Genomic DNA, 14,555 nt, shown 5'->3' on the forward strand with positions numbered 1-14,555 from the left:
CAACTGGGAGTACACATTACCTCCCTTACTGCCATACACTCGTGTAGACTGGTAGTTCACATTACATCCCTTTCTGCCACACACCTGTGTCAACTGGAATATAAATGACCTCCCTCACTGCCATACACCCGTGTCAACTGGGAGTACACAAAACGTCCCTTATTGCCATACACCCGTGTCAACTGGGAGTACACATTACATCCCTTACTGCCATACACTCGTGTCAACTGGGAGTACACATTACATCCCTTACTGCCATACACCCGTGTCAACTGGGAGTACACATTACATCCCTTACTGCCATACACCAGTGTCAACTGGTAGTACACATTACATCACTTACTGCCATACACCAGTGTCAACTGGTAGTAAACATTACGTCCCACACTGCCATACAACCGTGTCAACAGGGGTACACATTACCTCCCTTACTGCCATACACCCGTGTCAACTGGGAGTACACATTACGTCCCTCACTGCCATACACCTGTGTCAACAGGGGTACACATTACCTCCCTTACTGCCATACACCCTTGTCAACTGGGAGTACACATTACGTCCCTCACTGCCATACACCCGTGTCAACTGGGAGTACACATTACGTCCCTTACTGCCATACACCCGTGTCAACTGGGAGTACACATTACGTCCCTCACTGCCATACACCCGTGTCAACTGGGAGTATACATTACGTCCCTCACTGCCATACACCCGTGTCAACTGGGAGTACACATTACGTCCCTCACTGCCATACACCCGTGTCAACTGGGAGTACACATTACGTCCCTCACTGCCATACACCCGTGTCAACTGGGGTACACATTACCTCCATCACTGCCATACACACCCGTGTCAACTGGGAGTACACATTAACTTCCTAACTGCCATACACCAGTGTCAACTGGGAGTACACATTACGTCCCTCACTGACATACACCCGTGTCAACTGGGATACACAAAACATCCCTTATTGCCATACACACAGTGTCAACTGGGAGTACACATTACATACCTTACTGTCATACACTCGTGTCAACTGGTAGTTCACATTACATCCCTTACTGCCATACACCCGTGTCAACTGGGAGTACACATTACATCCCTTACTACCATACACCAGGGTCAACTGGGAGTACACATTACCTCCCTTACTGTCATACACTTTCGTGTCAACAACTGGAGTGCACATTAACTCCCTCACTGCCGCATTACACCCGTGTCAACTGGGAGTACACAACGCGTCCTTATTGCCATACACCCGCGGTCAACTGGGAGTACACATTACCTCCCTTACTGCCATACACTCGTAGACTGGTAGTTCACATTACATCCCTTTACTGCCATACACCCGTGTCAACTGGGAGTACACATTACATCCCTTACTGCCATACACCCGTGTCAACTGGGAGTACACATTACATCCCTTACTGCCATACACCAGTGTCAACTGGGAGTACACATTACGTCCCTCACTGCCATACACCCGTGTCAACTGGGGTACACATTACCTCCCTTACTGTCATACACCAGTGTCAACTGGGAGTACACATTACGTCCCTCACTGCCATACACCCGTGTCAACTGGGAGTACACATTAAGTCCCTCACTGCCATACACCAGTGTCAACTGGGAGTACACATTACGTCCCTCACTGCCATACACCCGTGTCAACTGGGAGTACACATTACGTCCCTCACTGCCATACACCCGTGTCAACTGGGAGTACACATTACCTCCCTCACTGCCATACACCCGTGTCAACTGGGAGTACACATTAACTCCCTCACTGCCATACACCAGTGTCAACTGGAGAGTACACATTACGCCCCATTTACTGACATACACCCGTGTCAACTGGGAGTACACATTAACTCCCTCACTGCCATACACCAGTGTCAACTGAGGAGTACATTACGCCCCTACTGCCATACACCAGTGTCAACAGGGGTACACATTACCTCCCCTTACTGCCATACACCCGTGTCAACTGGGAGCACACATTACCTCCCTCACTGCCATACACCTGTGTCAACTGGGAGTACACATTACGTCCCTTAGTGACATAGACCCGTGTCAAATTGGAGTACACATTACGTCCCCTCACTGCCATACACACTCATGTCAACTCGTAGTTCACATTACCTCCCTTACTACCACACACACCCGTGTCAACTGGAGTACACACGAAACGTCCCTTATTGCCATACACTCAAGTGTAGACTGGTAGTTCACATTACATCCCTTTACTGCCATACACCAGTGTCAACTGGTAGTAAACATTACGTCCCACACTGCCATATAACCATGTCAACTGGGGTACACATTACCTACCTTACTGCCATACACCCGGTGTCAACTGGGAGTACACATTACGATCCCTCACTGCCATACACCGATACCTTTCGTCAACTGGGGGGTACATTACCTCCCTTACTGCCATACACCCGTGTCAACTGGGAGTACACATTACGCCCCCTCACTGCCATACACCTGTGTCAACTGGGAGTACACAAAACGTCCCTGACTGCCATACATCCCGCGGTCAACTGGGAGTACACATTACGTCCCTACTTACTGCCATACACCGTGTCAACTGGGTACACATTACCTCCCTTACTGCCATACACCCATGTCAACTGGGAGTACACATTAATTCCCTCACTGCCATACACCCGTGTCAACTGGGAGGAAACATTACGCCTCACTGCCATACACCCGTGTCAACTGGGAGTACACATTACCTCCCTCACTGCCATACACCAGTGTCAACTGGGAGTATTCACATTAACTTCCCTCACAGCCATACACCAGTGTCAACTAGGGAGTACACATTACGCCCCTCACTGACATACACCCTTGTCAACTGGGAGTACACATTAACTTCCTCACTGCCATACACCCGTGTCAACTGGGAGCACACATTACGCCCCTTACTGCCATACACCAGTGTCAACAGGGGTACACATTACCTCCCTTATTGCCATACACCCCGTGTCAACTGGGAACACACATTACCTCCCTCACTGCCATACACCAGTGTCAACTGGGAGTACACATTACGCCCCTCACTGCGCCATACACCCGTATCAACTGGAGATTACACAAAACGTCCCTTATTGCCATACACCCGTGTCAACTGGGAGTACACATTACATCCCATACTGTCATACACTCTCGTCAACTGGTAGTTCACATTACATCCCTTTACTGCCATACACACCCGTGTCAACTGGGAGTACACATTACATCCTTTACTGCCATACACCAGTGTCAACTGGGAGTACACATTACATCCCTTACTGCCATACACCAGTGTCAACTGGGAGTAAACATTACGCCCCTCACCTGCCATACACCAGTGTCAACTGGGATTACACCTTCATTTTATCCACCACCATTGTGTGTCCCCATCCACTACCACTTCCTTCTGTCCACTACAATACCAGTAAGTCCTTCGTGCATTTCTTATTCCACTCCACACCCTTCTTCCGTGTCAGCTTTCGTCCCATTACCCTACCTTGCTGCCATACACCACGTGTCAGCTAAGTGCCACATTCACGTCCTCACTGCCCATGCACCTGTGTCATTCAGGGTGCCACGACCCTCACTTACTGCCAGCCACACCCGTGTCAGCTGGGAGTGCATTCACGTCCCCTCACTGCCATGCATCCGTGTCAGCTGGAATTACACATTCGTGCTCCATTCCCATGCATCACCGGTATCGCTTCAAACTGGGTATTGACCGTCCATGCACTTGCCATGCACCGTCGTGTGGCTGGTGGATTACACGGTTAATTCCTCGCTGCCATGCCCGTGTCAGCTGGGAGGGGCATTCGTCCCTCACTGCCCATGCACCAGTGTCGGCTGGGAGTACGCATTAAGTCCCTCACTGCCCTGTGCCACCGGTGTCGGCTGGGTTACACAAAGCCTCCACTCACTGCCGCAGCCACCCACGTGTCAGCTGGGGACACCGCACGGTGCATTCCGCTGGCTGCCGTACACCCGGTGTCAGATTAGGGGTGCATTCATCCCTACCACTGACATACACCCACGTGTCAGCTGGGAATTACACATTCACGATCCCTCACTTGCCAGCCACACCCGTGTCCCAGCTGGGTGATTACAAATGACCTCCCTGCACTGCCATGCCACCACGTGTCGGCAAGGGGTTACCTGCGATTAAGTCCTTACTGCCTGCCGCACCCACGTAATGTCGGCTGGGAATACGCAAAAGAACATCCACGCTTGTTGCCATGGCGTTAGATCGCGCTGGGGATTACACGTTAGACTGTACTGTGTCACTGCTGCTCTGCGCTCATGTCAACTGGTAGTTCACATTACATCCCTTACTGCTACACTCCGTGTCCGGCTGGGATTGCACGTTACATCCCTTACTGCACCATACACCAGGAGTCAGCTGGGGTACATTACCGTCCGTCCACTTGCCATGCACTTCACGTGTCGGCTGGGATTACGGATTCGTCCCATGGTGATGGACCGTGTCGGCTTGGATTACATTCGTCCTCGCTGCTGCCATACGCCGGTGTCGGCTAAGTAGTTCATTACCTCCTTACTGCCATGCACCTGTCGGCTGGGATTACGCATTAAATTAAACACTGACAGGCCCGTGTCAGCTGGGATTGCATTCGTCCTCACTGCCGTACGTCTGCTGGAATTACATTATGTCGTCCTAACTGCCATGCGTGTCGGCATGGGATTACACGATTAGATCCGTCACTGCCATACGCCACCGTCGGCTGGAATTACGTTACATCCTTGCTGCCATGCCTTTCGTGTCGGCTGGGTAGTTCATTACATCCTTACTGCCATACCGATTAATCGGCTGGGATTGCATTACATCCCATACTGAAATCCGTACGCCGGTGTCCGGCTGGGAGATTACCAAATATGACCCATACTTTGCCATGCGCCACGTGTCAGCTGGACACATTCCACCTCCACTTCACTGCCAGCTACACCCGGTGTCGGCTGGGATTGCACATTAATTCGGTCACTGCCATGCACCGTGTCAACTGGGGTACGATTGACATCCTTACTGTCATGCACCGGTGTCAGCTGGAATTGCACAATATGACCCTTACTGCCATGCACCGGTGTCGGCTGGGGATTACATTACCTCCCTCGCTGCCATTACACCAGGTGTCAGCTGGGATTGCGCATTAATTCGATGCCCATTGTGCCACACCCGATTGTCCGAATGGGACATTGCACATAGCGTCCCTTACTGCCATGGAAGCCGGTGTCCGGCTGAGATTTACCGTCGTCCCTTGCTCATGCACCCGTGTCATCGCTGGTGGTTCACATTACATCCCTTACTGCCATGCACCAGTGTCCACTGGGGACCTGTCAATGTTACTTACTTACATCCCTTCAGCTGCCATTCGACCATACGAGTGTCAGCTGGGAATTACACGTTACATCCCTCGCTGCCATGCACCCGTGTCAGCTGGGAATTGCACAATTACGTCCTTATTGCCATACACCCGTGTCAGCTGCTAAGGACACACATTTACATCCCTTACTGCCTAGCCACACCCGTGTCAGCTGGGGTGCCACATTACATCCCTTACTGCCATACACCGAGGTGTCAGCTGGGGATTTTGATACATTCTCCTTGCCATACACCATGTGTGTCAGCTGGGGTACACATTACGATCCCGGTACTGCCAGCGCACCTATGGCAGCAGGGTAGCGCATTACCTCCCTTACACTGCCATACACCCGTGTCGGCTGGGGATTTTTACATTCACGTTCCACTTAGTGACATAGACCGGTGTCGATTTGGATTAGACATTCGTCCCTCACTGCCATACACTCATGTCAGCTCGTAGTTCACGATTACCTCCATACTACCACACACTTTCGTGTCAGCTGGATTGCACAAAGCGTCCTTATTGCCTTATTGCCGGATACATTACATCCGTGTCGTACGCTGGTGTACACTGGTAGTTAAAATCCATACTGCCATACACCGGTGGAGCTGAGATTCCAGTACTGCCACAATTACATCTTTACCTACCTTACTGCCATACAGCCATGTCACCGGTGCATATTATGTCGGCTGGTACACCGTTAAACATTACGTCCCCACGCTGCCAGCTTACTGCCATGCAGCCATGTCGAAGCAGGATTACACATTACCTCACTGCCATACACCGGTGTCGGCTGGAGATTACGTTATAATCGATTCTCTGCCATACACCCGTGTCAGCAAAGTTACCCACATTACCACCTCCTTACTGCCATACACCCGTGTCGGCTGGGATTGCCGCATTCGATCCCTCCACTGCCATACGCCGGTGTCGGCTGGGATTACCCATTAACTCCCCTCACTGCCATGCACCGGTTAATCGGCTGGGAGATTGCACATTCGATCCGTGCTGCCATACGCCAATTAATCAGCAGGGGTTACCATTATCTCCTTACTGCCATGCACCCGGTGTCGGCTGGATTGCACGTTGGTCCCTCGCCATACACCCGGAGTCCGGCTGGGATTGCATTAATTCCTTGCTGCCCATTACACCGGTGTCGATTGCACCCATCCTCACTTGCCGCCTTATTAAGCTGGATTCGATCCTCACTTCGCCTGTACACCCAGTGTCAATGGAGTTACGCAAAGGTCCTTATTGATGCCGCAGTTAATCGATTGGACGCACATTAATTCCTTACTGTCATGCACCCGGTGTCAGCTGTGGGTGCGCCGGATCCATACTATCATCCTTCATCCACGTGTCTCCTTCCATCCACCATATTATCCATTATCCACCATACCATGTCCTTTGTCCACTACCATTCATTTCCATCCATTCCACCACCACTATCCTTTCCTTTTCATTGTCCTCCACCTTCCATTCTTCCTTCCATTCCACTACTATCACTATTTTCCTTCACTACCCTGTGTCTTTCAGTGTCCATCCATTATCCATTCCTTCCATTATCCTTCGTGTCCTTGTCCTTCCGTTGTCCCTCCACTGTGTCCTTCATTCCACCATACCTTCCTTGTGTGTCCATTCCGTTCCACTGTCCTTCATATCCATGTGGTCCTGCGTCCACTGTCCATGCAGTGTGTGGTGGTTCATTCCATCCACTTGTCCACTGGGATTCTGATTCCATCCACCACCATACCAGGTGTCTTCCGGGTCGTCCATACCCGTGCTCATTCCCTGGCCATACCAGGGGTGTCAGCTTCTGGGGTCCACTTCCATTATCCATACTGCCACGTTATCCATGTGTCCACTGTCAGCTAAGTTGTCGTGCCTCCACTGTGTGTCGGGGTCGGTCCGTCCATGTCAGCTCGTGGGTCCGTTACCTCCGTGTCAGCTGGGTCAGTCCATGTGTCAGTGTCCATACCATACACTGCGTGTGGGCTGGTGGTCATTCCATCCATGTGTCTGTCCGTCCATATCCATTCGGTCCATTTGGTCCATATTATATCATTGTCTGTGCCATGCCATTCCTTCCGCCACCCGGTGTGTCCCGATCCACTGCCACGTGTCTGGGTCCTTCGTCCATGCCACGTGTCTACTGGGGTGTCGGGTCGGTCCGTCCGTCCACTGCTGGGTCCATCCACTGTGTGGTTATCCTTTCGTTATCCGCCACGTGTCAGTTATTCCACTGTATTTTCGGTGTCAGCTGGTCCACCCGTGTCCAGTGTTGGTCGGTCCGTGCCATACCCGTGTCCGGCTGGTGTCCACTGTGTCCAGTCATATCCATGTCGTCCGTGTGCTGGGGTTCGTCTTCGGTCGATCCACCGTATCGGCTTCGGGATTCCATGCTGCCGATACCGGTCGGCTGGGTCGTCGCTGCCGTACACCGGTTAATCGGCTGGATTCCGTTCGTCCCCTGACTGCCGATGTCGACTGGATTGATTCGATCCTCACTGTCGACCCGTTAATCGGCTGGGATTACTGGGACGTTATCCCTCATATTGTCGACTGGGATTACCGGATTCGATCCGCATGGTGGGCATGGACCGATTGATCGGCCAGGTTATTCGATTCCCTCCATCCACTTTCGTTAATCGGCTCGGTAGTTCCACGTTATCCATACTACCGATACCGATTAATCGACTGGGATTACACATTCAAATTACTGACCGTTAATCAATGGGATTGATTCGATCCCTCATATGATCTGCTCGATTGCCGCGATTCGATCCTAACGCCATTGCGTTAATCGGCTATGGATTACCATTCGATCCGATCACTGCCATGCACCCGTTAATCGGCTGGGATTACCCGTTACGTCCATACTGCCAATACCGATTAATCGGCTGGTAGTTCACATTACATCCATACTGCGCCGTACACCACCGATCAGCTGGGATTACGTTGTCCTTGCTGTCATCTTCCACCGGTTAATCGATGGGTTACTAATGTGACCATACTGCCGATACCTCCGTTATCGGCTGGGATTACGCATTCGATCCATGGTGGGCGCATGGACCGGGTATCAGATTGGATTGAACGTTCGTCCCTCACTGCCATACCCTCGTGTCGGCTCATTAGTTCATTACCCTCCATACTACCACACCTCGTGTCAACTGGTACACAAAGCGCGTCCTTATTGCCGTACGCCGATTAATCAATGGATTTTATTCGATCATACTGCGCTACACTCGTTAATGGACTGGTTGCTTCACGTTACGTCGCTTGCTGCCATGCACCAGTGTCGGCTGGTAGTAAAACATTCGTCCACATATACCGGCAATACGTAATCGGCAGGTTACCCGTTACCTACCTTGCTGCGTACACCCGATTAATCGGCTGGGATTACGATTATGTCCTTCATGCCATACGCCGGTTGTCAACAGGGTTTTGATTACCTCCTGCTGCCGTACGCCGTTAATCGGCTAAGGGATTGCGATTCGATCCCTCCGCTGCCATACACCGTTATCGGCTGGATTGCGATAACTCCTCATATACATTACACCGGTCAATCGGCTGGGGATTACTATTCGTCCGATGCTGCCATTACATACCAGAAGTCAACAGGGTTTTTGATTACCTCCCTTCGCCGTACACCACGTTAAGCTGGGGATTACGATGGATTCCTCCACTTAATACGCGGATCGGTTGGGACCATTCCACTGCCACCTATTATCCATTCCTTCCATTCCACTGTGTCCTTTATCCATTCATTCCACTATGTCCAACTCTTGTCCCTGTCCACCACTATTCCATCCATTCCATCCACCACCATACCATTGTCCACCACTTCCAGTGTCAACTGTCCACTACCACTTATCCTGTCCATGTCCCTCCACTACCACTTCCATTCTTCATTTCCATTCCTTCCACCACCAGTGTCCATTCCATTATCCTTTCCGTTATTCCACCACCATTGTGTGTCTCCATATTATCCTTCCATTACTGTCATATTCCACCACGTGTCATTCTGTCTTTCCACCATGTGTCCGTCCGTACCATACCAGTGTCCTTTCCTTGTCCTTCGGGTCCGTTCCATGCCAGCTGGGGTCCACCTTCCATTTGTCCTCCACTGTGTGTGTGTCCATACCACGTGTGTGTGTCATACCCGGTGTCAGTGGGCCACATTCCGTCCATGTGTGTATTTTTGTCCATCCTTCGTGTCCACGGTGTCCATTGGTGTCCACCTTCCAGTGTCAGCTGGGGTCCTGTCGTCCATTCTTCCTCCACCTTTTGGTGTCAGCCATGCCGGTGTGTGGGGTTGATTCCAGCTGGGGATTCTGATCCATACTGTCAGCTGGGATTACAGTCCTCCATGCCAGTCAGCTGTTGGCCACCTCCCTCTTTCAGCCTGTCGGCTGGGATTTCACGATGGTGGTGGGACCGATTAATCAGGATTGGATTACATTCGATCCCTCCACTGCCATGCACTCAGGTAATCGGCTCATTAGTTCCACATTGCCTCCCTTACTACCCACCTCGATTGTCAGCTGGATTACCTAAAGGCGTCCATATTGCCATACACCCGTGTCAGCTGGGGTTTTTGTTACATCCTTACCTTGCTTTTTCGGTGTGGACTGGTGGATTCCACATCACTTGCCAGCACACCGGTGTCGGCTGGCAGTGGCTTGGTCACGATCCCACACTGCCAGCCACAGCCATGTCAGCAGGGGTTGCACTTTGCACCTACCTGCCATTACGCCCACGTGTCAGCTGGAATTACATGTGTATGTCCATTGCTGCCGTACACCCACGTGTCAACAGGGGTTACCACGATTACCTCCCTTGCCATGCACACCCGTTGTCGGCTGGGATTTTTGTTCGCTTCCCTCGCGTACACCGGTGTCGGCTGGGTTTTTGCAGGTCCCTCCACTGCCATGCACCCGGTGTCTGCCTGGGGTGCACCGCATTCACGTCCCTCGCTGCCATGCACCCGGTGTCTGCTGGGGATTACACATTCACGTCCCTAGCTTTGCCATGCCTGCGTGTCCAGGATGGGTTACACGTTCACGTCCGTCACTGCCGTAGCCACCCACGTGTCAGCTGGATTACCCGCATTGCATCCCGCCTTACTGCCGGCCACAATCGTGTCAGCTGGTAGTTCACGTTACATCCCTTACTGCCATACACCCGTGTCGGCTGGGGATTGCCACATTACATCCCACTGCCCATACACCCGGTGTCAGCTGGGATTACCCGCATTACGGCCCTTACTGTCATGCACCGAGGTGTGTCAGCTGGGGTGTACAGTACCTCCTTACTGCCATGCACCCGTCCTAATGGGGACACCCACATTACCTCCCTCACTGCCATGCACCCAGCCTCCAGCTGGGGGATTTTACATTAATTCCGGTTTTGCGCCACTTTTTGCGGTGTCGGCTAAGGGATTACACGCCGCGTCCACGCCACTGCCATGACCAGCGGAGGTGTCAGCTGGGGTCACACATTAGTCCCTCCCTTACTTCATGCAATGTCAACGGGGTGCACATTCCTCCTTACTGCCATGCACGCGCGTCGGCTGGGGCCCGCATTCGCGTCCATACTGCCGTACCCGTGTCTGCTGGGGATTGCATTCGTCCTAACTGCGCCACCCGTTGTCGGCGCAAGGTGCCGCATTCGATCCTCGCCGGCCACCCGTGTCGGCTGGATTTACCCGCATTCCACCTCCCTTGCTGCCATGCACCGAGTGCTGGGGAATGCCGCATTCACGTCCGCCACTGCTTGCGTACACCAGTGTCGGCTAGGAGAGTACATTACACGTCCTCTAACTGCCATACACCCGGTGTCAATTGGGAGTACACATTACGCTCCCCTCTACTGTCATACACCGTGTCGGCTACAATTGGGAGTACACCGATGTCTACTGGGAGCACATTACGCTCCCTCACTGCCCGTACACCCACGTGTCAGCTGGGAGTACAGATTCACGTCCCTTTAGTGACATAGACCGTGTCCGCTTGGATTACACATTCGTCCCTCCACTGCCATGCACTTCGTGTCAACTCGTAGTTCACATTACCTCCTTACTACCATACACCTGTGTCAACTGGGAGTTACACATTACGTCATGCTTACTGACCAGGCCCGTGTCAGCTGGGATTACACATTCACGTCCCTCACTGCCATACACCCGTGTCTGCTGGAGTTACACATTCGTCCTAACTGCCATACACCGCGTGTCAGCATGGATTACACATTACGTCCGTCATACCGCCGCCACACACCCGTGTCAGCTGGGGAATTACCACATTACATCCCTTACTGCCATACACTTTCGTGTCAACTGGTAGTTCACATTACATCCCTTACTGCCATACACCCGTGTGTCAAGCTGGGAGTACACATTACATCCCTTACTGTCATGCACCAGTGTCAACTGGGAGTACACAATCATGACCCTTACTGCCATACACCCGTGTCAACTGGGGCACACATTACTCCCTCACTGCCATACACCCATGTCGGCTGGGGTACACATTAATTCCCGATTACTGCCATACACCCGTGTCAGCTGGGAGATTACCATAACGTCCCTTACTGCCATAAACCAGTGTCAACTGGGAATTTACACATTCGACTCCCTCACTGCCCATACACCTGTGTCAACAGGGGTACACATTACCTCCCTTACTGCCATACACCCTTGTCAAGCTGGGGCACACATCCGTCCCTTGCCATACACCCGTGTCTACTGGGAGTACAGATTACATTCGCCCCTAACTGCCATACACCCGTATGTCAACTGGGAGTACACATTACGCCCCTCACTGCCATACACCGTGTCAACTGGGAATTGCCACATTACGTCCCTTACTGCCATACACCAGTGTCTGCTGGGGATTACACATTATGTACCTCACTGCCATACACCTGTGTCAGCTGGGAATTACCACATTACATCCCCTCACTGCCATACACCTGTGTCAACAGGGTACACATTACCTCCTTACTGTCATACACTCTTGTCAACTGGGAGAGGCACATTACGTCCCTTACTGCCATACACCCGGTGTCTACTAGGAGTACACATTACGTCTCTAACTGCCATACACCGTTGTCAGCTGGGAGTACACATTCCCTCTCATTGCCATACACCCGCGTCTGCTGGGGATGCACACATTCGTCCTAACTGCCATACACCCGTGTCAGCTGGGAGTTCACATTACGTCCCTCACTGCCATACGTGTCAGTCCGGACATTACCACATTCACGTCCCTCACTGCCATACACTTTCGTGTCGGCTCGGGATAACTATTACGCTCCTTTACTGCCATATACACCAGTGTCAAGCTGGTGGTACATTACCTCCCTCACTGCCATACACCCGTTGTCAACTGGGGACATTACAGATACGCGATCCCTTAGTGACATAGACCCCGTTAACCAGGTGTCAACTTGGATTACACATTACGTCCCTCACTGCCATACACTTTCATTGTCAACTGGGAGTACACATTACCTCCTTACTGCCATACACCAGTGTCAACTGGGAATACACATTACGTCCCTTACTGCCATACACCGGTGTCAGCTAGGAGTACACATTACGTCCCTTACTGACAGAGACCGTGTCAACTGGGAGTTACACATTACATCCCTCACTGCCATACACCCGTGTCAACTGGGAGTACACATTACGTCCCTCACTGTCATACACCCGTGTCAACTGGGAGTACACCCGTGTCTACTGGGAGCACACATTACCTACCTCACTGCCATACACCCTGCCAACTGGGAGTACAGATTACGATCCCTCAGTGCCATAGACCGATGTCTACTTGGGATTACGATTACGATCCCTCACTGCCATACTGGGATTACATTGATCCAACTCGGAGTTCACATTACCTCCCTTACTACCATTACACCCGTGTCAACTGGGAGTACATTACGATTACGCCCCTTGACTGGGAAGCCCGTACACCCGATGTCGGCTGGGAATTACATTACGTCAATCCGGTCACTGTCATACACTGTAAATCCATTGTAGATTTACAAATTACCTCCCTCATATACACTGCCATACACCGTATCAGCCTGGGATTACACATTCACGTCCCTACTGCCATACACCCGTGTCAGCTGGGGACCTCATTACACATTACATCCCTTACTGCCATACTTTCGTGTCCAACTGGTAGTTCACATCATTACATCCCTTACTGCCATACACCCGTGTCAACTGGGAGTACACAATATGTCCCCTTACTGCCATACACCCGTTGTCAACTGGGGCACACATTACCTCCACACCTCACTTGCCATACACCCATGTCAGGAGTTACACATTAATTCTCACTGCCATACACCCGTGTCGTCAACTGGGAGTACTTATAGCGATCCCCTTACTGCCATAAACCAGTGTCAGCTGGGATTTACACATTACGCCCCTCACTGCCATACACGCCGTGTCAACAGGGGGTACACATTACCTCCCTTACTGCCATACACCCTTGTCAACTGGGAGCACACATTACGTCCCTTACTGCCATACACCCGTGTCTACTGGGAGTACACATTACGTCCCTAACTGCCATACACCCGTGTCAACTGGAGTACACATTACGTCCCTCACTGCCATACACCCGTGTCAACTGGGAGTACACATTACGTCCCTTACTGCCATACACCCGTGTCTACTGGGAGTACACATTATGTACCTCACTGCCATACACCTGTGTCAACTGGGAGTACACATTACGTCCCTCACTGCCATACACCTGTGTCAACAGGGGTACACATTACCTCCCTTACTGTCATACACTCGTGTCAACTGGGAGTACACATTACGTCCCTTACTGCCATACACCCGTGTCTACTAGGAGTACACATTACGTCTCTAACTGCCATACACCCGTGTCAACTGGGAGTACACATTCGCCCTCGCTGCCATACACCCGTGTCTACTGGGAGTACCACATTCACGTCCCTAACTGCCATACACACCGCGTGTCAACATGGAGTACACACATTACGCCCCTAACTGCCATACACCCGGTGTCAACTGGGGAGTACACATTACGTCCCTTACTGACATACACCGCGTGTCAACTGGGAGTTCACATTACGCCCCTCCACTGCCATACACCCACACTGTCAACTGGGAGT

Source organism: Haliotis rubra, unplaced genomic scaffold, assembly GCF_003918875.1.
Source record: "Haliotis rubra isolate DU_JTF1 unplaced genomic scaffold, ASM391887v1 Scf188, whole genome shotgun sequence".
Classification (NCBI taxonomy): Eukaryota; Metazoa; Mollusca; class Gastropoda; order Lepetellida; family Haliotidae; genus Haliotis; species Haliotis rubra.